Below are 25,359 nucleotides of genomic sequence, written 5' to 3'. Positions count from 1 at the left end.
TTTTTTTTTTAGTAAGAGCTAAACAAAGCCATGCTCAACTCTAGAAGATTCAGCAAGGTCACCATTAGGAATTCTCCTTCAGGTGTTCCCAGAGGGTCTCACTTAGTTGGCTAACCATTATTGTACCTGAGGGTTGTGGGAGTAGAAAGTGACGATGCTGCGTGGTGGATGGATGTATCACTGGGACGGTGTTGTTCTGAAGCTCTGCTCCAGTCGCGTCTCTTGAGGTGAAATGGTTCTGGATTTCAATGTGGGGATCAGTATTGATCTCAGATATTTCTTTCCCACTTCCCCCTGGCTTTTCGGCTGCTTCCTGGGAGCAAGTACTTTCCTCCACAACCATAGCTCTCACTGGACAGCTCCAAATCCACAGACCCACTGGCAAAATCATGTCCCCTTTAACAACTTCCTAACGCTGCTCTGTTCTGGGTGCCTCAGTACCTCTTATATGCGTCCTTACTCCTGCCCACATTTTCATAAGTAACTGCTTTCCTAAAGTCTATTTATTTAAACCATCTGAGTGAATTCTAGTTTGTTCCAGAAACCTAACACAGAAAACCCAACTAAGCCATACCAAAAGAGAGGTATGTGCTTAGCTGGCACTCTAGTGACCTTAATAGAATTGTAGAGTTTTGGTGTCAGAGCATTAACCCCATTAAGGAAAATGTATAAGAAACAACCTTATTAAATAAATACTTAACTATTTTTCTAGAAGTATGTTGTTGGGATGTATAGGAGACACGACTTAGCCTGGCCAGTAGCCCTTAAAGGATCCACTCATCTCCGATCTGAGTCCATGGGGATTGGATGGCAGTGATCCACCCCAACCCCATGAGACATGAGGACCTTACCTTGGCCACTGTGATTGGTTCAGACGGAGGCATGTGACCAAAGCTGGGACCACCAGAACCAGTCCCAGGACTTCTGTTGTAGCAACTGGGAAAGGGCTCTCTATTCCTCTTAGAGGTGCTAATCTGGTAGAATGTGTATCTGGAATTGCTGGTGCCCATTGTTGCCTTTAAGTGGGGAGAGTCCTCTTGAAAATAAAGCCACACACAGGAAAGCAGAACCGAGATATAGGAAGAGAGCCCTCACAGCAGTACTTGAGCACCTGAATCTGGCGATGCCTGAAACCATAGGTTAACCCTTCGGATTTTCAGTACACCAGTCAGTCAATTCTCTTTTCTGCTTCAGCCAGTTTGAGTCAGACTTTCTATCATTTGCAATGGAAAGAGTTCCGACCAATACAAAATATTAATAATTGTTACCTCTTTTTTAAGAATCCACAAGAGAAATTTTTTTGGGTTCTTACATCTAGACATGGCGTTGTCTCTTCTGAGTAAATGCTTTGTATTATGAACACTGTGTTATCATGAAAACAATTCTGTTTTGGGCATAAAGTTCAGAACCAGATTTTGGATTCGCTTCCAACCAGTGGATAGAGCTTTATCACATTAAAAAAAAAGTGTCAACATTACTCTTGGCTCTATCTTATTTTTTCTACTTGTGTTACTCTTCTGACCTGATTTCATCACCTATTTTTACTTTATCTTGTTTTACCTCTCTAAGCTTGTCTAATTTGTTTTTTAGCAAAGGCGGTGTATAAATAAATAAATAAGCCAAATGAGGAGAAAATTCCATAAGGTTCTGTTTACATTTCCATTGTCAACTAAGAACATCTGTTTCTTTTGAGAAGATATCTCCTTAGTGTATTACAAACATCACTGCCTGCCTGTAAGAGATAATGTGTGTAGTCTTGCATTTCTTTGTAGGGTTGTGGCTTTACTTAATCTCTTTGCCAAAAAATTACTGTCTTGAGGGAAGAGCACAGGGTCTTATGTAGGTAGTAATATAATTTCTTCTCACCACAAAAATGTAAACAGGACACGAATACATGGATTTACTAGAAGTGGGCCACCATGTAGGGGATGTTAGGCTACATTATTGGTTTGGGCATTTATTCTGTAACATCTTAAAGTTTTTTTTGTATGTTGTTTCATGAATGTAAGATTCTTTTGTCAAGGGATGTTTCACTCTCTCTTTGTAAGGTTTCTCCAGAACGGCTATTGTTCAGTCTCTCATCTTCTTGTTCCTCAGTCTCTGTCAAGGTCCACTGAATTGACCACTGTCAGTCATCTCTACCTTCTGCAGGGTGCTCTACATATTGTCGCCAGGGCAGTATTTCTTCAGCCCTTGGACAGGCATGTGATGGCCAGGTCAAGTCCCTACTGTGGTTCTCTAACATCATTTAGAGATGATGTCTTCAGAATCACCAGCAATGAGGTCTCCCCACTTCTCCTGTTCCCAGTACCGGTTCTCCTTAGTCACACCTGTCTCCTCGCTGTTCAGAATGGAGTTTTGCTCATGCTTTCTTGCCACCTCAGTATCATCTCTTCAAGTCCTCTGTCTTTCTCTATTCATCCACATCCTATAGATTTCAAGTTGAAATTCAGTGAAATTCTTCCTGGGAGTTATTCTCTGCACAATTCCTTCTTGTCTACACACTGTCCTGGAGTCCCTGTTCTGATTCCAGCATCACATTATGTGCAATTGCATGCATTTCTCTAAATAATTATGTATATATGTTTCTTTTATGTAAATATCTTATTTCTTAAAAATAAATAAAAGCTCATTGAAGGGAAGTATTAGGCCTTTCTTTCTTTCTTTTTTTTTTTTTTTTTTTTTTTTTTGCTGCATTATTCTTTCTTTCTTTCTTATTCCCTAAATATTTAGCACAGTGCTGCACACAGTATGTATTTAATAGAAGTCAACTAAATGGACTGTGAATGAGAAGATCTAAAATTTAGTTACAAGTGTGCTTTGGGTTAGCTATCAGACTACAGTTTATTCAAGATTTTTACCTTTTGAGTCCTCTAATTTCTTATTTAAAATGGAAAAATAAAAGACTTCAAGGACTCTCTGAAAGGAAGAATCCCATAGGGGCAGCCAAAGAAATGCATGTGAACAAGTAAGGGTGCACTTTTCTTCTTTGTCTTAGTAATGACTGAAAGGGAGCTTGTGTTAGATTGGACGAGTAATCCCAGTGCCTGTGGTCGACCCCTGGACACGAGATCCTGAAAGTTTGAACGATATTCAAACTTTCAGGATCTCGTTTGGTTAAATGTGGCCACAAGACTGAGTTCTGACAATGGAATTTGAGTGGGTCATGTGTTTCACTGCCAGCCAAGCTGAGAAAAATTCTTGTACCCTTTTTTCCCTCTCTTTCCAGTGCACTGGTGGAATGGAGAGAACTTTGTGGGTTGGCGTGGGTGGGGAGAGGGAGAGGATGCTCTCCTTCTCTTCTTGGGCACCAGCTGGACTGTATTTCCTAGAGTTTGGTGGGGCTAAGTGTGACTTGGAGATTGAGTTCTGGCCACTGGAATGTGGACAGAAGTCATGTGCCCAAGTTCCAGGCCTGGTCTATCGAATCGTCCCACTCTCTTTACTTGATGAATAAAAACTCCAAGGCCCTAGAGGAGGGTGGAACCACAAGGTGGTAGTAGCCTAGATGCCGAGGAACACCATGGAACAGAGCGCCCTCACCCTTCCCCATGGAGGTAAATCAGGAGCTGAGATTTCAGGGTTTATTTATTTCTTTAACAGCTAACATTAGTTACCCTAAGCAATACATGTTTTATGGGTTAACTAGAAGGATAACTACCTTAGATAATTTTCAGCCCCAGCTACAGAGGCAACTTTTTCTACGCACATGGTTACTTTACTGAACTTTGTCCCACAATCAGCAGATTTGGGTCACCCATAGTACGGAATACCGTAGGCTGGAAACTCCCTGAAGACAGGAATTAGGTCTTTCTTACCCCCACTCTATCCTTAGCACGCGACATAGTGCATGCCACATTGTAGGTGCTCAGTAAATACTTCGAGGATGAAGCAGTCACCTCAAGTGACCATGATGTAGGTGTGAATTTTCCTGGTCCCCTTCGTATCTGTGTCAGGTCATATGCACTCAGGGACTAAGAACTGATTTAAAGACTTGATTATGACAAACTGGGAACTCTATTTTTGTTGACTTAAAGTGAGAAATTTTAATGTAAATGGAAAATTCGTTTTAAAAATGTTAAATAATTGTGCAGATAATAGTACTCATAGAACTGAAGTAAGAATCCATGTGATTACTTGTCTTTTTCGAATAAAGTAGCATATAAAGGCTGGATATAGTCACACAAAAGACTATAGCTATTACTTCTTTAGCTGTTGTAAAGCCCTTGCTCTGGCAGTTATAAGCAGCCGTCCTTCAGTAGGGAAAGGGAGGCTTTGGGCCACCTTCACACCAGTTTAATTATATAAAATCTTCACCTGGGTCTTGGTCACTATGGAGGATATTAGGTTTCAAGTAACCACATGACCCTCATTTTGTCCATCAGAGATTGAACTCACAGTACAGTTAGCTGAGAGGCTTCATACCTGGTTCTTGGTTCACTAAGCTACGTTGCTAGTGGTTTCCATGGAAATAACAGTAGAAATGGCTCTATGCGTCTGAGTAGGAGCTGCCAGCTGAGCTCTGAGAAGAGTTGCATTTTCCCTTGATACCCAGAGCCAGTCATCAGTGTGGAAAGCATTGCAGGATGCCACAACCTCTGGCCAGGTCCCCAAAGCTACAGTTATTCAGAGGAAATCTGATATTTTGGCTAACAGTTATGGTAATTAATTGAAAAATTTTTACAGAAACGAAATTACTTAGATTGACTATCTTCTTTGAGCTCCAGTTAATTGGATCAAATATTAATACTTTGATTTAATTTAGACTCATATATCTGATGTAGCAATTGGTGCATGACTTTTATAAACATGAATTGGTCTAGATTGTTAAAAATTCTCCAATCTTTTATTTAGGGAGAAAGAAAACCTGAACATTTTGTATCTCAAGAGTTATCAATGGGAACTATATTCTCACGTATTTCATGATAAATTGGGAGTATGTGTAAGAATTTTTATTAAACTCTGTAACCATGTTTAGACTCTGCTAATAACTTGCTGAGAGAATTGGCCAAACTACCTAATCTCTTGACACCGTTGTTTCCTAATTTATTACATAAAGTTTCAATGAAGTGGGCATAATGAAGACTGAGCTCTATTCTGACACAAATGGTTATAAAGTTCATGACAGAGTGGATGTTTACTAAAGTATATTAACATGTGAATGTAACTAACGTTTATTGAACAACTACTGTGAATGGTCATAAATTGGACTGTTCTTCACAAATGAATATTCTGCTTTATTCATTGTAGACATATAGTCCATATATGGCTTATCAATTTTCAAACAATTTGATGCAGTGTGGTAGATTCTAAAGTTATTCTACACATTTTGATGGTTTAGAAGTCACTATTTGATTGTGTAATGTGCATAGTATATTATGATAATCAATTTACAGAGTATAGCACAATGAACACACAAAATGGTAGAGATTGGATAGACATCTTTCCTAACTCTTTAAAATTATTATTTTAATTTAATTTAAAAAATTATTTTTATCTACCACAAAAATAGAGCTCAGGAAAATCGTGCTGGTTATTTGACTGTTACCCTGGCTTACATCATGACTAAAAGAGAAATTAATGAACTATAAAAATAAATATAATTATATATAGGTAAATCTGATTGGTGAGAAAAAGACTCCAAAGATTTACCAATATACTTGGAGGGAAAAAAACCCTGTTCTGACCTAATGGTTAAAATATGTATATGTGAATCAGAACTGAAAAGTATACATTCACAGAGGAGTAAATGTGTATGTTAATTGAAGCTGGGGAAATCACCAAAGGCAGAAGATGATCATATTATCATCTATAAAAACAGGAAATAAGATAGTTTGAGTAGCTTTAAGGTTTATTATAGAATATGGAAATTCAGACCTGGAACCCAGTAAAGTTCATTGATATTTCCCATGTCATTTGATTATCTTACCCTTCATGTGATGCCAGTTTGCTTTTTTTTCATTTCCGTGTTTGCAATTATTTTTTTATATTCAAGTCACAGTACTCAGGATATTACAGCTTTTGATATTTGAATTTAATATCCTTATAGGACAACTGCTGAATCCATTAGTTAGCCATCTGGTTTAGGGTAGCTTGCCTGCTATTTCTTTGGGCTTTCAAATTCTTGAAATGTTTTGTACTTATGATCATTTGCATTTTAAATGTGTGCATGCATGTTCATGTATATACTGACATCCTGCTATAATATTTCACTCTTTTAGAGCTGAATGAAATGAAAGAATGACTTCTAAGAAGGTTTAGTAAATGAAATGCCAAAGCCATCTCATTACAAAGGTTTGTCCCCAACTGTATCAGTTTCTTATGGATGCTGTAACAAATTGCTGCAAGCCCGGTGGCTTACAACTCTGGACAGAAGTCTGAAATTGGTTTCACTGGGCTGAAATCAAGTTGTTGGCAGGGCCATGCTGCCTCTGCAGGCTCCAGGGGAGACTTCCTTTCCTTGCCTCTTCTTGTTGCACTCTTTGCATTTCTTGGCTTGTGGCCCCTTTCTCCATCTCCAAAGCCAGCACCTCAGCATCTTGCTTCAGGCATATTGCCCTCTGTCGCACTGTAGTAAAATTTGCCTCTGCCTCTATCTTATAGAGGTGCTTGTGGTTACATTTAAGATCCACTCAGGTAATCTAGGATATTCTTTCCGTCTCAAGATTCTCAACTTAACCTTATCTGCAAAGTCCTTTGTGCCATATCAGATAACATTTACAGGTTCTAGGAATGAGGGCCAAGATATCTTTGGGAATTATTATTCAGCTGTACAGGAAAGGATGAACTCAGCAGGTCTGGGTTGCTCAAACCCTATACATTCCCAGCGTCTTCAGAACTGACCCTAGGCTTGGCCTCTGGAAGATGACCTCTGAGTCCTTGGCGTATCCTACCTGATAAGTTTCTTTGTATACCTGAGATCTTGGGCCACAGGAGATAGTTTGTGCTAACAATATGATTTATGGTGAGCACCTGTTTTGGCATGCCTGAGGCTGTGGACTGTACCATGTGTTTGACCTCTTGGAGGAGGGGGGCTGCATACTGAGTAGCTAAGGCCAGTCATACAGGTGCCGCATGCTATGTGGTAGACTCCCAATAAAATCCCTGGACACAAAGACTCAGGTGAGATGATCAAGTTGGCAACACTTAGCATGGGTTGTCACACATTGTTAAGGGGAGAATTATATACTGTCTGTGCATGACTTCATAGGGAGAGGACAGCTGGAAGCTTGTGCTTGGTTTCTCCTGGACTCTGCCCTCTGAGCCTTTTCTCCCTGCTGATGTTAATCTGTACCTCTTCACTGCAGTAAACTGTAGCAGTGTGTACAGATTTCCTGAGTCCTGTGAGTCCTTCCAGCAAATCATGGAGCATAAGGACAATCTTCAGGACCCTCAGCACATCAGCCTGCCATACCAAATAAGTCCAATAACAGAATTCAGGTTGATGTTAGAATGGCAGGGGGTGTCTGTATATACAGAATACATTGCTCAAATATGATATGTGTAATACAGAAAAGACCATCTCTGGTACAATATTAATTTTAATTAAAAACAGAAACATTTCCAGCATATATGAGCAAATTACTGAGAGCCATGGAAATCAGATGCTATATCATTGTTGCTTTGGAAAGAGTAGAAAAGCAGTGAAGATATTATAGCTCTGTACACAAATTTATAAGCCCAAACTTCATATAAATTCACATAAATATCATGCATGTCTCATAAGCTTAAAAATAAAATATATTCCTAAGCTTTTGGGAAATGGCAGATAATTGGGATCCTGTTCCAGAAATTGGAGACATTTTGGAGACTTAGGTGCCTCAGGTAGTAGAGGGTAATTTGAGTTGTTAAAACATGCCACTGAAATGATATAGCATGAGAGGCCTTGGAGGTGGAGACGCAGCTGCAGTTAAAGTTTGTTGGGTCTGACATTACATGGTTTCATGTCTGCCAGGGTCTGTTTCTATGGCAGAATGTCTGCTATTCAATGTATTCAATATTTGGTAAACTAGAAGTTTCTGGGATATTCTTTCAGTCAATTCCTGACCACATACTAGGAGAAAAGATTTCTTCATACGTGTGCACATTTAAGATGTTTTTGCAGCAAAGTGTACCAGAAATTACTATGGAATGTCATTTGGAAAAAATCAGGCTCTGCTAGAACTTGGGGCTATGGGTATGAAACGTTTACAGAAACATTTACCAGTGAAGAAGCTCCAGTACATTTATGGGAAACCTTAAATTTTTGCTGTTAGTGAAACTAATAATAAGAGGGCCAAAAAGAGGCAACCAAGCTCTTGGGGAATAAGACAGAGCAAACTTGATTCCCTGGACTAGACCTGGGCAACTGGAGGTGCATCTCAGGGTGAGGTCTGAGCAGTGTTCCTCTGAGCAGGGCCCTGGTTGGAGATCGGAACCTTCAATTTGCTTCCATTGAGGGGAGAATGGCCACAAAAATAAGAGCTGGAACCACTCGCAAACCCACCCCTGGTAGCTAGCGGGGTGCAGCATATACAGGATAGATTGAGGGGAAAAAAATGCCAAGAGGAAGGGATTTGGCTTGAGGCTACGTTTGGTAGACCAGTCGGCTGTTACTACTAAGCTTGCATGATTATTGGAGGGACTTCTAACTGGACACTGGAACTTCGGAAGTTTGGGATGTTGCGCCTCTTCTCTCCCCATGCCATCCCTGGGCACAGCCTGTGCTTAGCAGCCAGTGGATTTTAACGTGGAAATCTAGAAGAAGGGCGAAGAATTGGTTGTGCTTCATGCCCAGATTGATGGGGGTGAGAAGCATGAGAAAGAATCCTAGAGCAATCATGGGAAGACTTCTCTAATTTGCACAGCTAGGGAGCTGGGGTTTGGGTCTAGGATAAGCAGATTCCCAAGGGATAGGAATCCCACAGTCAGTACTTAAAATCCAATAACAATGGCAAATAAAATAGCTTACAACTTAAAAAATCATATTCTGTGTATTTGAGATTAATTCTCTCTATGTTGTCTGATTTAATCCTCACAACAAGGGAATGAAAAAGTATTATTTCCAGTTTATGAATGCTGAACCTGAGATTCTAGATGGCAGAGCCTGAGTTCACACCAGAGCAGGACGAATTTGAATTCTGTGTCCTTCTCAGCATGACAAACTACTCAAAAAGCGTGGATTTTCAGTCAGTGCTGACTTAACGCTAAGTCACTGCACAAAATTTTCCGCAAATTACTGTACTCACTGCCTCCGAGGGAGCACTGCATTTTATTGGTGCATCCTTTTGGCATCTAGTCATGGGTTTGCCCCATGGCTTCTCTTACACTGCTGCCTGGAGATTTATGTCTTTAAGTCTTTCTCTTTAATGAAATAGTGCTTTTTTTGAGGGTGGGAACCATGTCTTATACATTTCTGTAAGTCAGACAGTGCCTAGCCTAGTGCCATCTGTGTGGTGTTCTTACTAAATATTTAGTTTTTTTTTTTTTTTGGACAGCCGATTTTTTTTTTTAATTAATTTATTTATTTATGGCTGTGTTGGGTTTTCGTTTCTGCGCGAGGGCTTTCTCCATTTGCGGCGAGTGGGGGCCACTCTTCATCGCGGTGCGCGGGCCTCTCACTGTCGCGGCCTCTCCCATTGCGAAGCACAGGCTCCAGACGCGCAGGCTCAGCAGTTGTGGCGCACGGGCTTAGTTGCTCCGCGGCATGTGGGATCTTCCCAGACCAGGGCCCGAACCCGTGTCCCCTGCATTGGCAGGCAGATTCTCAACCACTGCACCACCAGGGAAGCCCCTAGTTTTTTTTTTTTTCTATCGTAGTGTGAGATGAACTATCTCTGATGTTATCTTGTAAATTACATGTGGATAACACACTTAAAATATGTGCCTTGCATGTAATTTTTCTGCAATTTCTTGGATAATATTAGCATGTGGTAAATACTTATCTAATAAAAAGACAGTATATATACTCAAATATGAAATCCCTGATGTTGGAATTCCCATATCTCTCTTGGTGATATATTGTTTGGTAAAAGGAGGTAAGTAAAAGATAGCAGTGGTTGGTTACTGTCAAGGGAAAAAGTTATCTGAGTGGCCCTTGAATTTCTAGTTTGTTAGATATTGACAGCCTCAGGGTACAAGTGACGGATTTCTGAAGAGAATTCAAGAATGCTTACCCTGTGCTTAAGACATTATAGTAAAATCATTTGCTAACAGGATTCAGTGACATTGAGTGGGAATTCACAGACTAAATTGAGAGACTTTCAGTCTTAGCTATTCTCTTAGTCTTCCTCATTTCTCAGGTAGTAGTATTTATTGTCTCTCTAATGTTGGAAGTGCTATAGTTAACTCTCTCCATAGTAAATAAGTTAGAAGAAATTCCCTCCCTCCTTCCTTCCCTCCCTTCCTTCCTTTCTTCCTTCCTCGCTCCCTTCCTCGCTTCCATCCTTCCTTCCTTCCTTCCTTTCTTCCTTCCTTCCTCCCTTTCTTCCTTTTATTAGGTCAGAGAAAGATGACAGAAATAATGATAATTGTACATATATACAACATGACTTTTTAAAAACGAAAACTGTTTACTTGAAAACATGGACAGAAATAAATGATTTTCTCCCTAACATCAAATATTGATCATTTCTACCATGACAAATGGATAACTAGAAAATTCTGCCTTTGAAAATATGCTTTTATGTATTTGACATGAAGGAAAATATTGATTTTGTTTAAACTTTCAGAAGAGTGTTTCACTTGAGAACATTAGTGAAAGGCTGTGATAGAAAGGGAGAAGCAGAAAAGCTGTGATATCCTTTTTTCTTCTTACCCATCATATTCTTAACAATTTTATTTTTTTTTTCCACACAGCTCTCCACATTCTCACTTTCTCTCATATGGTCCCTCCAGACTTCTTAACACTTACAGAACACTTGCAAGACTAAAAATTTTCCTATCTAAACCATGCATTAAAAAAATTTTTTTTCACAGGTAAGAATAAAAGCATTCTCATTAATTTTAGTGAGTATTTAATATATCATAGAGTTTCAGGGAATTTTTTTTTAAAACAAAGACTCTTAATAATCGCTAAATATCAGCCTTAGTATTTTCTCTCAATTTCTTAGAACTGTTTTAGAGAGTGAGAGAAGTGAAACATGTTCTTTTTTGCTCCTTCATTTTCTAGAAGTAGGATGACCAAGTGATCAATTAAAAAGGAAATAAAAATGGAAAATGGTCTGTGAACTCCCATGCTAAAAAGAAACCTACCCAAAATAAATAAAACACCAAAAAAAGCTTTTAACAAATATTGCACCAAAAAAAAAAAAAAAGAAAGAAAGAAAGGAAAAAAGCAAAAAGGAGTCTGAGCTAGTAAGAAATTGTTCATTCTGTGAAAATAGCACCACTGATCTTACTACTGGTTTTCTCTTTGTTCCTGAGACTTTATTTTTCAAGGCAGTGAAAGTAGCCTCAAGAGAGATTGCAGTTCAGTCTTAGCCAGGGTTGTAAACTTATGCCAAAGAGCCACTATATGTGGTAGTGGCTACATTTGATAGGAAAGAAATCTTTTAAGATTTTTAAAAAAATTTCTTGATGTTCACCATCATGATGTTCCCATCACATCAACATCTTCCTTAAAAATATTTCTGCAAAGAAAATTTGCAAAATACAGAGAAAGAGAAAGAAGAGTGTAATGCCTCATATATCCATCGTACAGATTTAACAATTTATTAACATTTACTATATTTATTTCATGTTTTAGATTTATACAACTTTATGGATCCTAAGGTTTTTCTTTAAGGTGTAATTTACATACAATAAAAAAATTTCAATGTTAGGTGAATAATTTTACGAGATTTGACAAATATGTACAGTCACGTGACACGTGACAGCCAGCAGACTCATGATATGGAATATTCTACACCCTAAAATTTTCTTATGGCCATTTCCAGCCAATTCCTTTCCTCCACCAAAACTCCAGTAAACCACTGAATTCTTTTCTTCCTCTATAGTTTTATCTTTTCTAGAATTTCACAAAAATTGAATCATAAGGTAGATCGTATTTTATGTCTGGCTTCTTCCACTTTGCATAATGCTTTAGAGATTCATCCATGTTGTTGAACTTATCAATATTCTTTTCTTTTTATTCCTGATTAGTGTTGCATTGTATGGATATACCGAAGTTTCCCATTCTGTAGCTGATGGACATTTTGGTTATTTCCAGGTTTTTTTTTTTTCCCCTATTCTGCATAAAGTTGCTATAAACATTTGGGTGCACATCTTTGTGTAGATTTTTTTTTCATGTCTCTTGGCTAATCACCTAGAAGTAGAATTTTGGTCATACTGTGTGTATTTAATTTTATAGAAAATTGTGAAACTATTTCCAAGTGGCTGTACCATTTTGCATTCCCATCAGTCATGAATGAGAGTTCCAGGTGCTCCACATCCTCACCAGTACTTGATTATGTCAATCTTTTAAATTTTAGCCATTTTGGTGAGTGTGTAGTGGTATCTTAATTTGCATTACTCTAATGACTAATTATATTGAACATCTTTTTACATGATTATTTGCCGCTTGTATAGCATATTTTGTGCAGTGTCTTTCTGATTCTTTGCTCATTTAAGAAATTTAGTTGTTTGTAATCCTATTATTGGGTTTTAAGTGTTGTTTATATAATTCTGGCAGTGTGTCCTTTATTGGATATGGATTTTGAAAATATTTTCTCCCAGTCTGTGGCTTGTATTTTCATTTTCTTAACTGTCAAATTTTTTTTTTTTTTTTTTTTTTTTTTTTTTGGCTGTGTTGGGTCTTCGTTTCTGTGTGAGGGCTTTCTCTAATTGCGGCAAGTGGGGGCCACTCTTCATCGCGGTGCGCGGGCCTCTCACTATCGCGGCCTCTCTTGTTGTGGAGCACAGGCTCCAGATGCGCAGGCTCAGTAGTTGTGGCTCACGGGCGCAGTTGCTCCGCGGCATGTGGGATCTTCCCAGACCAGGGCTCGAACCCGTGTCCCCTGCATTAGCAGGCAGACTCTCAACCACTGCACCACCAGGGAAGCCCCTTAACTGTCAATTTTGAAGAGCAGAAGTTTTTAATTATGATAAATTCCAAATTATCAATTTTTTTTGTAGTTGATGCTTTCTGATAGTAAAGAATTTTTTTAAAAAATTTATTCATTTATTTTTGGTTGCGTCAGGTTTTAGCTGCGGCACGTGGCACCTTTCATTGCAGCGCGTGGGCTGATAGTAAAGAAATTTTGGCTAAGCCAAGATCAGCAAGATTTTTCTCCTGTGTTTTCTTTCTAAAGTTTTATAATTTTCCGTTTCAAGTTATGTAAATGATATTAGATGAATGTCCAATATCTTTTTAAATTGCATCTGATAATCAAATTGTTCTAGCACTGTTTGTTGGAAAAGACTATCATTTCCCCATAAATTATTTTGGTATCTTTTTCAAAATCAATTTACTTGTAGGACTATTTGTGGACCTTCTAGTCTGTTCCATTGATGTTTATGACTATCCTTTATGACAATACTACAACTGTTGTGATTACTATAGTTCTATAATATGTCTTGAAATAATGTAGTGTAAGTCCTCAATGTTGTTCTTCTTCAAAATCACTTGGCTACTCTAGGTCCTTTGCATTTGCATATAAATTTTTACAATCAGCTTGTCAGTTTCTAAAAAAAAAAGCCTGCTGGGGTTTTGATTGGTATTGTGGTGATCAGTTTGGATAGGTTTGACATTTTAACATACTGAGTCTTGTGATTCTTGAAAGGGTATTTCTCTGCATTTACATGGGCTTCCTTAATCTTCCCAGCAACGTTTTGTAGTATTCAGTGGAGAAGTATAGCACATATTTTGCTAAATTTATGCTTTACTATATCATAATTTTTTATTCAATGTAAATAGTACTATTTTTACTTTAATTTCCAATTTTTTATTGCTAGTGTATTGAAATACAAGTAATGTTTGTATATTGTATCTTGTGACATTGCTAAATGCACTTATTGGTTTTAGTAGTAGATTACTTAAGACTTTTCACAATCAGAATCTGTGCACAGAGAAATTAATTTATTTAATAGGTACAGACTTTTAAAGTTGTCGACTTTTTCTTGAGAGAGCTTTGATAATTTATTATTTTTAAGGAATGTATTCATTTAATCTGTTTGGATAAATTTATTGGCATAAAGTTGTACATACTATTTCCTTATTATCTTTTTAATGTCTGTAAGATCTGAAGTGATATTTCCCCTCTCTGTTGGTAATTTGTTTCTTCTCTTCCTGATCAGTTCAGCTAGATTATCAATTTTATTGATATTTGAAAAGAACCACTTTTGGCTTCATTGATGTTTCTCTATTGTTTTTTCTATATTCTATTTCACTGATTTATGTTCTTATCTTTTTTTTCTTCTACTTAGTCTAGATATGATTTGCTCTTCTTTTGCTAGTTTTTTGAAGATTAAAGTTTAGATTATTGATTTGAGAACTTTGTGCCTTTCTAATATAAGCATGTAATATTTTCCCTCTAAATAATCATTTTGCTACACGTCACAGCAAATTCTCATTTAGTTAAATTTTTTCTAATTTTATTTTTGTGTGTTTGTTTCTGACCCATTGGTTTTTTGGAATAGAGTTGCTTAATTTTCAGATATTTGAAGTTTTTCTAAAAATTTTATTTTTGCTAATTTTAATTTAATTCTTTTGTGTTCCGAAGACATACTCTGTAAGTTATCAGCCTTTTGAAATCTGTCGAGACCTGTTTTAAGGCCCATCATATACTCTGTCTTGGTGAATGCTTTATGTGCACTTCAAAAAGGTGGGTGTTCTGCAGTTTCTGGGTTTAGTTTTCTAAAAATGTCAATTAGGTGAAGATAGTGGTTAGTATCATTCAGACCTTCTATCAGAAATACTGATATTCTTGCCTAGTTTTTAAAAATAAATTACAGAAAAGATGTGTGTTAAAGTCTTAATGATGGTTGTGGATTTGTCTGTTTTTTCCCCTTACGTCCGTTACTTCATATATTTTGAAGTTCTTTTGTAAGGCACATACATATTTATAATTGTTATCTTTTCCTGATATATTGAACCTTTTATCATTGTCCACAGTGGTACTCTTTGTTTTGGTGTCTATTTTGTTTGATTTTATATAGCCACTCCAGCTTTCTTTTTGCATTATATATCTTTTTCTAGTTTTTCACTATTTTTATTGAATGAAAGATTCTTTAAATCCTATAATGCTTTATAATTTTCAAAAGTTTCACTCACATGATTTCATGTAATCCCATAATAACACATTTAAAAAAAAAGTTTTTCAATTTTAATGTGTTTATATTTCAAGTGCATATTTTATAGAGCACATATAGTTGGGTTTTACTTTTATATCTGGTTGGGCAATCTCTGCCTTTTTAAAAAAATTATTTATTTATTTATTTGCCATGCTGCATAGTGGTATGCAGAATTCCCAACCAGGGATTGAACCTGTGCCCCCTGCAGTGGAAGCATGGAGTCTTAACCACTGGACCGCCAGGGAAGTCCCAGTTTCTCCCTTTTGATTGGAGTATCTGGTCTGTTCCCATTGAAAGTAATTATTGAAGTGGTAGCTTTAGGTCTGCCGTTTTTGCTATTTGTTTTTTATTGGTCTTACTTGTATCAACATTTTGTTCTCTATTCTTTCTTTTCTGTTTTCTTCTGTGGTAATCAGGTATTTTCTAGTTTTCCATTTTAATTTTTTTTAAAATTAATTATTTATTTATTTATGTATTTTTGGCTTGTTGGGTCTTCGTTTCTGTGCGAGGGCTTTCTCTAGTTGTGGCAAGTGGGGGCCACTCTTCATCGCAGTGCACGGGCCTCTCACTATTGTGGCCTCTCTTGTTGCGGAGCACAGGCTCCAGACGCGCAGGCTCAGTAGTTGTGGCTCACGGGCCCAGTTGCTCCGCGGCATGTGGGATCTTCCCAGACCAGGGCTCGAACCCGTGTCCCCTGCATTGGCAGGCAGATTCTCAACCACTGCACCACCAGGGAAGCCCCTATAATTCTTCCAACATATTTTCTGTTAATTCTTTGAATATATTTGTAGTAACTTTTTTGATGTCTTTACCTGCTAAATTCAACATCAGGCCCAAATTAGAGTCAGATTCTGACTACCTTTTTCCCTGAATATAGGTCACAGTTTTCATTCTTTGCATGAGTACTAATTTCTCACTGAAACAACATATTATAGAAAATGTAATGAATTCTGGCTTCTGTCATGTTCTCCTGTGTATTATTGGGTTTTTGTTCTAGTAGGTGAACACCTGTCTGGATTCAAACTGTAGACTTTGTCTCTTCTGTAAACAGCTGTTATTTGTTTTTAAGGCTTCCAAATGCAGCCCTTTTACCTGTCCCTTGTAGTTATCCCCATAGCTATAAAATGTGGCAGCCAGCCAAGAAAATCCTTTTTGAGGTGCAGCTCACCCTCTCTGTGCTGCCTTGCTTCTGTGATTTTTTCTTGTCTATGACCCCTGTCTCCCCAGTTTCTACCTGATTCAGGCTCTATTCTCTCATTCTTCTGACTGATGTGGATTCAGCTTTCTTCAGCTGAACCACTCATAGTTGGGGAATGCCCTCAGTTAGATAAGCACCAAATTTAGAGTTCTGGTTCTGTTTAAATTTCAAAAATATATTTTTTTCTAGTCTCTGAATACTTTTCCCACCAGGGTCTTATGCATAGTTTAGTTGCCAGCCAGGGATTTGTACAGTTTGCTCTGAATTTTCGTCTCGCTCCTTCTGAGGCTCTATTGCTGCTAAAATTTCCCCTTTAAAATTCCAGTTGCTTTCCAAGCCTGAACTCAGTCTGTGGCTCCTTTAGCTAAAATAGGCTATTGTGGTTCCCACTGCAGTTCAACAGCCATAGCTGTGGAGGTTGGCTAGAGCCATGGATCGAATAGCCACAGACTCAAAATTCTTAACTTTTCCAGGTGCAGTTTTTTCACAGTCAAACTTTCCTGTTGCTTTTGCTTGTGTTTAGATGCTTTCTAAGATTTTTTAATCATCCGAATTTAAATTTTAGCCAGTATTTTGTAGTCGTTATCTCTGGGGGTCACGTTATCATCTCACCTCTCCACCATTACTGGAAGTTGAGCCCCATCTTTATAAAGATATTTTAAAATAAATTATAGACATGTCATTTTACATCTAAATATTTCATGTGCAGCCCGCAAAAATAAGGACATTTCTTAAAGTATCCACCGTAACATTATTGTATTCAACAAAATTAACAATGAGTCCTATTATCTTTTAATACTGGTTCACATTTACATTTCTCCATTTGTCTCCAAAATGTCTTTTATGGTTGGTAAACCAGAATTCAAAAAGACCCACAGACTCTAGTCGTTGTATCTTTTAAGTGTCTTATTTGGAATTTTCTTCTCCATTATTCTTTTTTTTTTTTTTTTAATTTTTGTGTTTGGCCGTACCATGTGTTATGTGGCATCTTAGTTCCCTGACCAGGGATCAAACCTGCACCCCCTGCAGTGGGTGCGTGGAGTCTTAACCACTGGACATCCAGGGATGTCCCCCTTCTCCCTAATTCTTAAATGACATTGAGTCATTGAAAAAATAAAACAGGTTATTCTGTGGAGTGTCCCATATTCTGGATTTGTCTGGTGTTAACTTGTTCTATCTCTTGTATTTCCTATAAACTTAAAGTTAGAACTAATGTCTTGGTTAGAGTTAAGTTAAACATTCTTGGTAAAATACATCCCAGGTGATGATGTATCTTTCATGATTCATACTGTTAGGATTTATATAGCGCCTGGTTATTCTGCTATTAGATGGATTATTGGGTTCAGGTGGTCTTCAGTCTCCTTTCTTCCAGATCATTTCTTCAGAAGATTACTTGATTAGCCAACTTGGAAATCACTATACCACCTAGAATCACTTAGTGATTCTAAATATTCATATTAGGATATTGTATATTCGAATATTCTGAATATTCTAATACTCTAAATATTCATATTAGAATATTTCCACCCTCCAACTCTTAATTCATGTCATCACCAAAATGAAATTATCCATAAATTCTTCCTAGCTCAGAGTGAATCCACAAAATTAAAAGACATCTAAATTGAAATAAATTATCCCAGTGAGTCATCTAAGGTGTATACATACTGCCAAGTATCCTCTGCTTTCTATATATCTATCTCCTCTGTAGCTATGCTTCATGAGTCTCTGGCTTCTAAGAAGATAGCCATTGTTTTGCTGATAACTTACCATTCATTTGTTTATTTGATTAACATAAAAAGCTACAGTGAAAAATTTTAGGACGATTAAAAATACCCATATAGGCGATTAACAGATATACAACTACTATATATAAAACAGGTAGACAACAAGGACTTAATGTATAGCACAGGGAGCTGTATTCAATATCTTGTAATAGCCTGTAATGGAAAAGAATCTGAGAAATATTATATGTATATAAAACTGAATCACTTCGCTATACATCTGAAGCTTATACAGTATTGTAAGTCAACTATACTTCAATAAAAATAAAATACCCATATAGGATTGGAGTTACTGATATTGATTCTGTTGACCTGGTATTCATAATGTGTTGAATGCCTGAATCAGAGAAAACTTTTTTATGTTATGAAGCTCAAGTCAGTTCCTATATATTAGATTATATCAACTTGATTAAATTTTCTTTTATGTATCTCAACTGGCAGTCATTTCCATGGGCAAAATGAAGACCTTTGAATTATCTTCTTATTTGATTAGGACATGCTGTATTTTTTTAACCTCTTTCTATCTCTTTTCTAAATCAAGATTTAGTTATGTTAATTAGAACTGGTAGGCCCTACAGCCAAATTTTAAATCAAGCCAATGGTCTCATTTTTTGAAATAGCGTGGACGTTTGTGTGGGGAAATCTTCCTTTATTACCATTCACTATGGTAGAAAGAAGCAGAGCAATTACTATTGCAGAGTAATTTAATACTGTTTTATTAACACAGCCTTTCATCTTGGTAAGGAGTTCTGGGATTCATGAGGACTCCATTTTCTGTGAAATACTATCCCATTTAAATAGATTAATCCACAATCTATGGTTATAAAAACATAAAAAAAAATAAAGAACTAAAATCTGAGTAGAGAATAAAATGTAAGAATCAATTAACTTGCCTCCTTTAAAAAAATAATTATAATATTATCTTTAATAATTAGATACACTTTTCCTATTTCTTACCTGAGCTATTGTTCTTTTTTACGCCAGGTACTTGACACATTAGAGAAGAATTAAATTTGGAATTAAAACTTGACTAGTGGTCCAAAATAATTTAGAGTTTAAATCATTCCGATAAAATAAATTGTAGAAATGGATGTTTGTTTTTATGTGGTGGATGGCTCTTTTAGCAGACATTATTTGGTGTTTCAGTTACAGTTTACTTTCTCTGCCCAGTAAGTTTCCTGGAGAAATGGTGTTGTAGGCATTTTAGAGAACTTATATGAAAGAAAATTTTTTATGTAACGCTTCCTGTGTAGAAGCAACATTTAAACATAAACTTTTCTCATAATACTTCTTTCTTTTAATAACAACTATTACTTCTCCCAAGGAGAAGTGAAAAATTAAATCACAGAGAAATGAAAGGATTGTTTAAGACCAGATAGTCTTTAATTCAATTGAATATTCATTTTATTCTTCATATCTGAGTACTCCTTTATTCCTCCAGATCAGAGGATTTGTGTTATGTTGTTTTCTGTATGTATTCTGCATGCCTATATTGCCATAAGTATGGAATAAATTTGCTCTGTGGCATTAAAGGCATTAAAAAAAGCCACATTTTTTTTTCTTTTGATTTTCAAATAAAACTCAGCTCAGGATCCAATTAACTAACCATAATGTTTTCCGGGCTCAGGATCATATTCTTCTCCTCAGCCTCTGATTTCCCCACATTAGGAGGAAGTAGATCTCAGCTTCAATCTGGGAGTCCCACTTTAATCCTTTCCCTGCTACCTGCAGTGGACTGTCAGGAAGTAGGGTGGAGCCAATCCCACCTTGACCTGCTGAACATTACCGAATGGGCATTTAGGCTTTTTTTCATTCCCTCCACCCAGGAGTCCTAGCCTACTGGTGGTAACAGTGGAGACGAGGGTCAGGAAACCTTTTTTTGTTGGATCAGGAGAGCCTCACTTGTTTTTTCAAGACCCCCAAACTATACTTTAAATTTCACGTTGAAATTGAGTCCCCCCGACACTGAGTTCCCCTGCTGAGTTTATGATTAACCTCTCTATCCAAAACTTTATTCCCATTCTTGTCATGCCCCTGTTCCCCTCAAGATTGAGGGGTATCAAAGAAAAGGGGGGGCTGAAACCCAACAGGACCCTGTAGGGCCCTCCCAGGTACAAAAGCCCCTTTGTGCCCCCCATTTCTTGTTTGTAAAAAAAAAGGCTTTAGTCTCCTAGGCTTTCGTCTCTTTCTGCCTGCCTGCCATTGTCTGAAAGCTTGTGCCTCCTCTTCTGTTTTTGCTCAGTCATGAGCATCTTTGCCAAGGCTGCCAAACTCTAGTACTTACTGTCTAGACTCCTTAGGTACACACACAGGGATCCTTCTTAGATTTATTACAAGCCCCAGAAGGGCTGTGTACACAGGTCAGAGTCCTCCTTGGGAGACCCTGTCCTCCACTGTTTGGGGAGTACAGATCTTCTGTACTTCCTTCATTGCTGCAGCTCTACTCAGAGTAGAGCTTGTATTAAACCTTGTGTAATGCTGTTTTGAAATTAGTTTTGAGAACAATTCTTTTCTTTTTTTGGCTGCACCACGCGGCTTGTGGGATCTTAGTTTCTCGGCCAGGGATCGAACTCGGGTCCATGGCCGTGAAAGCCTGAGTCTTAACTGCTGGACCGCCAGGGAATTCTTGAGAACAATTCTTAATTATCTGGGAAACCAACACTTCCAGGACACAAAACCCTGGTTTTCTTGTCAGTGCCCATATGGGGAAAATGTAATCTACCTATCCTCTTTCTCTTGCTTATTTTTTATTGATCTTACTGTTCTGTAATGCTTTTCCCTTCCTGTATTCTTTCTCCGTTTCTTCTCAACTCATTTTCTTTCTTCTATCTTCCCCTTCTGTTTTTTCTCCAAAGAAAGCAGTTACGGGCACAGCAAATCTAAATCAGTGAAAGGAATGGGAACGTTATCTATCTGACATCTCTGTTGATTCAAGTGGGAGTTATGCCCATTTTCCAGGGAGAAAAAAAATTGTATGTGTTCAGATGGGACCCCAAAACCACTTATTGTAAAGTACAAAATATAATAGTTGAAAAATTTATAATGCCAGTACAATGGTATGTTTCTTTCCTTTTTGCAAATTCATTTTGTTTCTGTTTTTCAGCTTGTAACAAACATTGCCTGAACCTTGAAGTAAAGATAAGCTTTGTCTTATCTCCCTGGGTGAAGGAGACAGCTAGGGAGAGTAGTACATATCTTAGTGGGAATATTTTGCCACGGGAGGGGTGGCTACCCTCATTTCTTAGAACATTTAAAAAAAAAGAAAAAACCTTTTGGATCAAAGTGAAGGAGCAGGATTGAGATTCATCCATAAAAATGGGATGGAAAAATTCCTGGCAGAGCTTCCAAGGCTGGAAAATCACAAATTTTCCTTATCCACCAAAGGTCAGGAAGTTTGTTTATCCCCTGGATAATTGGTGCCCATACTCTCAGACATTTCCCAAACCTGCCTATCTTTTAGGCTGCCCTTCCTGCGCTAGTCTTCAACCCCCCAAACATCCCACCTCCCTCCCCATGCCCCCAGGCCTCTGGGGAGCGTTGCTGAGGCCATGCAGGCTTGCCTTCGGTCCTCTCCTTTCCACTGGCACTCACGGGGTCCTACTTGCTGTAAGTGTGGACTGATTTTCCCAAGGGCATGCCGTGGGGGTGAAGTCAGTTCTCCAGGTTTCGTGAAAAAGGTTATGGGCTCTGAGCCAAGCTCTATCCCAAACTTGGCAAATGGTCAGCCGATCAGTGGTCTGCATCGGGGGACATGCCTCCCCACACTGTGTGTGGGCAGAGCTCTGTTATGATCTCTGTACAAATGATTTACATGCCTCTTAGAATCAGATATTTCATGTCTTTTGTCTCATAATAATAGGTTTAAAGGATTGAGGGACAGGGGAGAAGTCAAGGTGACCATTTCAGATGGTCATTACCTTGTTCATAAAAGAACCCTATACATTTGCCAGTATTATTACAGGCTAGTTAGTTTAAGCCATCGCCGCCCCTCCGCGGTGCCCGGGGTGAAGGACAATATTCCCTCCCTCTCTGACCCTTATATGGCTGCTCTCACAGAGCACTGATGAATTAGTTCAGGAGTGGTAAATGAGAAGGACATTCGAAGTATCCCACAGCTGAAGCAGTTTCCCTAGAAGAGAGCAAAGAGCTTATTTAGGAAGCTGTTTGGTTTTTGTGAAAATCCTCTTTTTATATATTCATTACAAAAAGAGGAGTGAGAATTGAATGTTCTGGAATGAAAGAGTCTAGTTGCTTGCAGAAAGGGCTCAGGATAATTAAAGATGCAACATTTTCACCCCTGAGTGCAGGATAATATTAGCTAACCAAGTGGCAATGTCATAGACAGGGCTTAATGATTCGATGGGGTTTACCAGTTATGAGATGACGGAAGAGGGGAAATGAAGTCGGCTGGAAAGGAAGAAGACAAGACTAACTCCGGAAGACCTTTTAACTCCTTCTACTCTCTAATTAGATTGCATAAACTTCTAGAAATGGTCAGACGCTGGTAAGAGTCTTATCGAAAGTTTACATATATATGTAAATATGTATAATACAAAGAGATATAGCCAAAAATAATGTTCAAATAATTTTAAAAGGACAGGAAAAGGAAGAAAAAAATTCACTGAGGACAAAAAGCAACATAACCTAACAGTAGATCTAAATCCAAACATCACACACACACACACACAACACACACAACACACACACAACACACACACACACGGTATTGTCTCCTGCATTAATTTGGCAGGTAGTTTTGGCTGTGTTTCTTTACCTGTTGGTGTTCCATTTCCATATTTATAAAGCCAAGTTCATACTGCTGGCTGAGGGGCTCACTGAGGGGCTAGGAGGGTTAATGAGATCTTACATTGGTCCTGAATATCAACCTTACAAAGTGCAGAACCAGATTCCATTTTCCATCCCGGACCATAAAATTCTACGGAAGAGTGGGCAAGGGACGCTGTGTTTTCCTTCTCCAGCCCTCACACTTCACCCGGGACGTTTAGCTCTAACACTGCAGTTCCTGTCTTTAACCTTAACTCTATTCTGATTTCTAAGAATTAATTTGGACTTCGGAATTGCGACCAAGGTGTAGTCTGTTAGTTGATGTTGACAGATTTCTGTTACATTGAGACCAGAGAATTTAGTGGCAAGTCTGTGAGAGGGCAGGCAAGAAAGAAAAAAGAATGTACTGAAGACCAGAAGACAGTAATACATCCCCTGGAATACACAATGTGCAGAAGCGAGATAGGACCCAGGAGAAATATTGTACAGAATAACACAAGTCTCCAGTGAGGAATCAGAATCTCTGTGATTAGCATCAGTAGGAGTAAGAAAAATGACCTTTAAAAAGGAAAGGTGGCCTGCAATTTCCCATTGTTTTGCTGTGAGTTCCACGCTGCTGCTTTCTCAGTACTCTTTTCCTGGGTCTGGAAGGTTCAGGGCTGGACAGCTCTTCTCTCCAGTTCTGCCCCCTGCAGTGGTACTAAAGGGTCAGAGTTATGAGCAGCAGACTCTTTCTGGGGAAGAGCTACATCATTTTCAAGGGGACCTCAAATAATTTAGTTCAGCAAAATACCATTCTGATCGGCCAGCTCCATAAAGTGCTGCTGAGCTGGCAATAATTCATCCGCCTCCTTCAACAGCTACCATTGAAACTGCATCTGAACACTGAAAACAAATATGCTTTCACTGTATGTCTGAAATCTTTAATTCAGCCTCAGAGTTCCAGAGGAAATACTGCATTGCAGCTCTCCTGTTTTTGCAGAGAATCTCTGTTGGCCGGTGGCTGGGAGAGGAGGGGCAACAGCAAAGGCAGCCTGTTTTTAGCTCCACTCAGCAGATCCCTCAGCTCCAGGACATAATGAGAAAAGCGCCCTCAGCTAGCTTGGTGGACAGAGTTGGCTGGGGAGAGAAGGCTAGATACATAGGTACTGATGAAATCAGGTTTGATTATCTTCATTTATTCATTTAAAAAATCACTGGGTGTTTATCAAGCAATACATTTTCTTCAAAGAGTAGACACGTTTTGATGCTCTGGAGAATTTATAAAATAGATTCAAGTTGCCAGATACAGTCTCACCATTCCCACAGGCTTTCTTTACCGCAGTGGGTGGACATTCCACGTCTTGGCCACTAGCACGCTGGCTGGAGACATTTACAACAGTAGTGCTCATGCATGCATACATTCGTGCATGCGTTCTCCATGCATTTATTGAATATTTCTGCCATATTCTGGACACTGGAAATGTGGGTAAACAAGACTCAAATCATCATTTGCAACAGTTGCTTCTTCATCCTCACCAAACTGCAGATCTCACGTGTGTCTGGACGTCTCTGCCATCACTCTCCTTCCTTTGCTCCTCAGGGCCCCAGGCTGGCTCCAATGGAAGTGTCCGTGTTCTAGTCGGCCAGTGCTATTTCACATCACTTTTCTATAAATTTTTGCTGCTAAATTCCATTTGCTAAAGAGTGGAGCACACACAAGACACACCAGCATCTCTCTTGCTAAAACTGACTTGTGATTTTGGTACTACCACTATTCCCATTTTGCAGGTGGGAACCACGTGGTAAAGTGACTCGCCAAGGTCATTTGGCTAGTGAGAGGCAGAGCTGAGATTCTGAATCGGGTCTTGGATTCTTGCCAGGGTCCTCAACCGCTTCGCCTCTTGGCCCCAGCTGGTCTAACGATGAGCCGTCTCTGGCTTGGGGAGAGCAGAACCCAACCAGCAACTGCTGGGCTCCGTACATATGCACCAGAGGCTCCTCAGAGGTGGCTGATTTTACATTTTGACCTCCCTTATGAACAGATCCCTTCAATCTTTCCATGGCAGTAGTTTGGGCTCACAGGGCGTGTATCTCTACTAAAGAACAGTCTGCCAAAGGCTTGCCTTCTCTTCTTTCCTTCCTTCAGTGAATTGTGTTATCTAATGCCTGTATTAGGGTGTTGTCTACTTAAGGCAGTTATGACGGTTTCCTCCTGAAACACATCCAGCTGAAATTCTGCTTTAGCAGCCTGGTGCATTTTCCCTTTAACGGTATAAAGAGAATCAGACACACACACAAAACCTACTGTATGATACTGGTGTATTTTCACAACAAAACATGGCTTCTAAAAATCATGTCTTGAGT

General features: G+C 38.5%; 1 long non-coding RNA gene across 1 annotated transcript in view; it reads left to right on the top strand.

The window, feature by feature from the left end:
- The first annotated feature begins 3,455 nt into the window (after nt 1-3,455).
- The window catches only part of LOC130705567 (uncharacterized), a 268,511-nt gene continuing 246,607 nt past the window's right edge, over nt 3,456-25,359 (top strand). The window contains exons 1-2 of the long non-coding RNA XR_009005850.1: nt 3,456-3,557; nt 6,222-6,294. This is a non-coding gene — a long non-coding RNA (uncharacterized LOC130705567). The remainder of the gene's footprint in view (nt 3,558-6,221; nt 6,295-25,359) is intronic.

The sequence above is a fragment of the Balaenoptera acutorostrata genome, chromosome 17, assembly GCF_949987535.1.
Source record: "Balaenoptera acutorostrata chromosome 17, mBalAcu1.1, whole genome shotgun sequence".
In the NCBI taxonomy this organism is placed as follows: domain Eukaryota; kingdom Metazoa; phylum Chordata; class Mammalia; order Artiodactyla; family Balaenopteridae; genus Balaenoptera; species Balaenoptera acutorostrata.
The sequence above is the reverse complement of the archived record's forward strand: the minus strand, read 5'-3'. Positions and strand labels throughout refer to the sequence as shown.